The sequence below is a fragment of the Arachis hypogaea genome, chromosome 13 (genome assembly GCF_003086295.3).
Source record: "Arachis hypogaea cultivar Tifrunner chromosome 13, arahy.Tifrunner.gnm2.J5K5, whole genome shotgun sequence".
Taxonomy (NCBI): domain Eukaryota; kingdom Viridiplantae; phylum Streptophyta; class Magnoliopsida; order Fabales; family Fabaceae; genus Arachis; species Arachis hypogaea.
Window position 1 is genome coordinate 70,069,005 of NC_092048.1, and position 5,349 is coordinate 70,074,353.

The 5,349-nt window shown below is 36.5% G+C and overlaps 1 non-coding gene across 1 annotated transcript; it reads right to left on the minus strand.

The window, feature by feature from the left end:
* Positions 1-5,014: 5,014 nt before the first annotated feature.
* LOC112739152 (small nucleolar RNA R71) lies at positions 5,015-5,122 on the minus strand. Its single transcript, XR_003170090.1, has one exon. It is a non-coding gene; the product is annotated as a small nucleolar RNA R71 (small nucleolar RNA).
* Positions 5,123-5,349: the final 227 nt, after the last annotated feature.

A 5,349-nucleotide genomic window follows, 5' to 3' on the forward strand; every position in this document is an offset into this window, starting at 1 on the left:
ACGAGTAAACGGACTCGGGGCTGATCACCCCGGGGACCACAAAAGCAACAAACGCCACAACACGGCTACCAAAAAGGTAAAAGCCATGTCCCGGCTTCACCAATTACCAACTAAACAACAAGGCGTTCATGAACAAACGAGTTAATGCCAGCAAATGGTAAAGAAAATAAGAAAAAGTAAACGCCGACAAGGCAGGAAACAAACATTGCTATCAAAGTCACAAAAGTACACAAGTTACCAACGGCAAATAAATCCAAAGTCTAAAAAGGTCGCAAGGAAAGATTACAAGTCACAAAAATACACGTTACAGATATACAAATCACTACTTCGGTATATCAACAATCTTGCCATCCCTGATGGTCTTGAAAATGCCAACGGCGGAGGTGTCAAAGTCGGGAGCCAGGAGCTTTTCTTGTGCCTTTAGAGCCTCCTCGGTCATCAAGATAGCATTTTTCCACTGCTTAACGGTGTCTTTATACTTCTTCTTGAATTCAACAACTTCATCCTGAGGGATTTTGGCCGAAGAGAGAGCCTCATCACGCTCCTTCCCTAACGCGACCACCCGACCCTGAGCGGCATTAAGCTGACCTTCCGGAGTGAGCTCCCGCTCGGTAAGTCGTGCCACGGATGCATCGGCATTCTTCAGCTTTTCTTCAGCAGTCTTGGCTTCCTCCTGAGCGGCTTTAACCTTCTCCTCGGCCACCTTTGATGACAAGTCATCATAGCCTAGTTTTACTAGTCTTTTTCTTTGTTCTTATTAGGTTTCATGCACTTTTTTGCATTGTAAGTAAGTAATTTGGAATGGAATTGCATGGTTTCTTTAAATCAATCAATCATTGATGAGCGGATAATTTATACGCTTTTTGACATTATTTTTAGTATGTTTTTAGTAGGATCTAGTTACTTTTAGGGATGTTTTCATTAGTTTTTATGTTAAATTCACATTTCTGGACTTTACTATGAGTTTGTGTGTTTTTCTATAATTTCAGGTATCTTCTGACTGAAATTGAGGGACTTGAGCAGAAATCAGATTCAGAGGTTGAAAAAGGACTGCTGATGCTGTTGGATTCTGACCTCCCTGCACTCAAAGTGGATTTTCTGGAGCTACAGAACTCGAAATGGCGCGCTTCCAATTGCGTTGGAAAGTAGACATCCAGGGCTTTCCAGCAATATATAATATTCCATACTTTGGCCAAGAATTGACGACGTAAACTGGCGTTCAACGCCAGCCTTCTGCCCAAATCTGGCGTCCAGCGCCAGAAAAGGATCCAAAACCAGAGTTGAACGCCCAAACTGGCACAGAAACTGGCGTTCAACTCCACAAATGGCCTCTGCACGTGTAACACTCAAGCCCAAGCCCAAGCACGCACCAAGTGGGCCCCGGAAGTGGATTTGTACATCAATTACTTACTCATGTAAACCCTAGTAGCTAGTTTATTATAAATAGGACCTCTTACTATTGTATTTGACATCTTTGGATTACCTTATGATCCTTTGATCACGTTTTAGGGGGCTGGCCATCTCGGCCATGCCTGGACCTTTCACTTATGTATTTTTAACGGTAGAGTTTCTACACTCCATAGATTAAGGTGTGGAGCTCTGCTGTTCCTCAAAGATTAATGCAAAGTACTACTGTTTTCTATTCAATTCTTCTTATTTCGCTTCTAAGATATCAATTCGCACCCAAGAACGTGATGAAGGTGATGATTATGTGTGACGCTCATCATCCTTCTCCCCTATGAACGCGTGCCTGACAAACACTTCCGTTCTACATGAATTAAGCTAGAATGAATATCTCTTAGATCTCCTAACCAGAATCTTCGTGGCGTAAGCTAGAATGATGGCGGCATTCAAGAGAATCCGGAAGGTCTAAACCTTGTCTGTGGTATTCCGAGTAGGATTCAATGATTGAATGACTGTGACGAGCTCCTAACTCGCGATTGCAGGGCGTTAGTGACAGACGCAAAAGGATAGTAAATCCTATTCCAGCATGATCGAGAACCGACAGATGAATAGCCGTGCCGTGACAGGGTGCGTGAGCATATTATTCACTGAGAGGATAAGATGAAGCCATTGGCAAGGGTGATGCCTCCAGACGATTAGCCGTGCCGTGACAGGGCATTGGATCATTTTCCCGAGAGATGACCGAAAGTAGCCATTGACAGTGGTGATGTATCACATAAAGCCAGCCATGGAAAGGAGTAAGACTAATTGGATAAAGATAGCAGGAAAGCAGAGGTTCAGAGGAACGAAAAGCATCTTCACTCGCTTATCTGAAATTCCTACCAATGATTTACATAAGTATTTCTATCCCTATCTTATTATATTAAATTCGAAAACACCATTATCACTTTATATCTGCCTGACTGAGATTTACAAGGTGACCATAGCTTGCTTCATACCAACAATCTCCGTGGGATTCGACCCTTACTCACGTAAGGTATTACTTGGACGACCCAGTGCACTTGCTGGTTAGTTGTATCGAAGTTGTGACAATTATGAATTAAGATCAGAGCACCAAGCTTTGGAGCCATTACCAGGATTTGTTCGAGCCTGGAGATCACAATTTCGTGCACCAAGTTTTTGGCGCCGTTGCCGGGGATTGTTTGAGTTTGGACAACTGACGGTTCATCTTGTTGCTCAGATTAGGTAATTTTCTTTTCGTTTTTGTTTTCAAAAATATTTCAAAAATATTTTCAAAAATCTCTCATCTATTTTCGAAAAAAAAAATAAATAAATAAAAATGTTTTCAAAAATATATTTTTTTTCAAAATTTTTGAGAATGAATTCTAGTGTCTCATATAACATGTTTTAGCTTGGCTGGCTATTAAGCCATGTCTAATTCCCAGGATTTTGATTGAGGACTATGAATTCATTGCTTCTTTTTTCCCAAATATTTTTGAAAAAAATTAAAAGAAAATACAAAAAAATTAGAAAATCATAAAAATCAAAAATATTTTTGTGTTTCTTGTTTGAGTCTTGAGTCATGTTATAAGTTTGGTGTCAATTGCATATGCATCTTGCATTTTTTCGAAAATATCATGCATTCATAGTGTTCTTCATGATCTTCAAGTTGTTCTTGGTAAGTCTTCTTGTTTGATCTTGATGATTTTTTGTTTTGTGTCTTTTCATGTTTTTCATATGCATTCTTGAATTCTTAGTGCGTAAGCATTAAAGAATTCTAAGTTTGGTGTCTTGCATGTTTTCTTTGCATTAAAAATTTTTCAAAAATATGTTCTTAATGTTCATCATGACATTCAAAGTGTTCTTGGTGTTCATCTTGACATTCATAGCATTCTTGCATGCATCACATGTTTTGATCTAAAAATTTCATGCATTGCATATTTTTCATGTTTTTCATTAAAATTCAAAAATAAAAAAAATATCTTTTCCTTTTTCTCTCATCAAATTCGAAAATTTGGATTGACTTTTTCAAAAATTTTTAAAATCAAATTGTTTCTCATGAGTCAAATCAAATTTTCAATTTGAAAATCTTATCTTTTTCAAAATCTTTTTCAAAAATCAAATCTTTTTCAAAATTCTTAGTTATTTTCAAAAATTCCAAAAATATTTTTCAAAAATATTTTTCTTATTTTTATACCAAATTTTCGAAAATAACTAATCAATTAATGTTTTGATTCAAAAATTTGAAGTTTGTTACTTGCTTGTTAAGAAAGATTCAAACTTTAAGTTCTAAAATCATATCTTGTGATTTCTTATGAATCAAGTCATTAATTGTGATTTTAAAAATCAAATCTTTTTCAAAACTAATTCCTATCATATCTTTTCAAAATATCTTCTTATCTTATCTTTTTCAAAAAAAATATCTTTTCAAAATATCTTTTCTAACTTCCTAACCTCTTATCTTTTCAAAATTTGTTTCAACTAACTAACCAACTTTTTGTTTGTTTCTTAACTTTTTCAAAACCTCCTAACTAACCCTCTCTCTCTCATTTTCGAAAATATCTTCCTTCTTTTTCAAAAATATCTTTTCAAAATATCTTTTCTAACTTCCTAACTTCCTATCTTTTCAAAATTTGTTTCAACTAACTAACTAACTTGTTGTTTGTTTCTTATCTTTTTCAAAACCACCTAACTAACTCTCTCTCTCTCAATTTTCAAAAATATCTCCCTCTTTTTCAAAAATTTCTTTTTAATTAACTAATTGTTTTTATTTTTAAATTTAAAAAAAAAAATTTCGAAAAAAAATACTAACAATTTTCAAAAACCATTTTTCAAAAATCACTAACTCTTTTTCAAAATAATTTTCGAAAATTTTCCTTCCCCCATCTCATTCTACTTATTCATTCATATCCTAACATCTCATCTCACTTCTCAAAGCCTCCTCACAGTTGTGTTTCTTCCTTTACATCACATCCTTTATCTCCCCCCTCTTCTTCTACTCACACAGGGATCCCTATACTGTGGTATAAAGGATCTCTATTATTATTATTATTTTTCTGTCCATTCTTCCTTGTATATGAGCAGGAGCAAGGATAAGAACATTCTTGTGGAAGCAGATCCAGAACCTGAAAGGACTCTGAAGAGAAAATTAAGAGAAGCTAAAATACAACAATCCAGAGATAACCTTTCAGAAATTTTCGAACAGGCAGAGGAGATGGCAGCCGAAAATAATAATAATGAAAGAAGGATGCTTGGTGACTTTACTGCACCTAATTCCAATTTACATGGAAGAAGCATCTCCATTCCTGCCATTGGAGCAAACAACTTTGAGCTGAAACCTCAGTTAGTTTCTCTGATGCAGCAGAACTGCAAGTTTCATGGACTTCCATCTGAAGATCCTTTTCAGTTCTTAACTGAATTCTTGCAGATATGTGATACTGTTAAGACTAATGGCGTAAATCCTGAAGTCTACAGGGTCATGCTTTTCCCTTTTGCTGTAAGAGACAGAGCTAGATTATGGTTGGATTCTCAACCTAAAGACAGCCTGAACTCTTGGGATAAGCTGGTCACGGCTTTCTTAGCCAAGTACTTTCCTCCTCAAAAGCTGAGCAAGCTTAGAGCTGATGTTCAAACTTTCAGACAGAAAGAAGGTGAATCTCTCTATGAAGCTTGGGAAAGATACAAACAGTTGACCAAAAAGTGTCCTTCTGACATGCTTTCAGAATGGACCATCCTGGATATATTCTATGATGGTCTGTCTGAGCTATCAAAGATGTCACTGGACACTTCTGCAGGTGGATCCATTCACCTAAAGAAAACGCCTGCAGAAGCTCAAGAACTCATTGACATGGTTGCTAATAACCAGTTCATGTACACTTCTGAAAGGAATCCTGTGAATAATGGGACGCCTATGAAGAAGGGAGTTCTTGAAATTGATACTCTGAA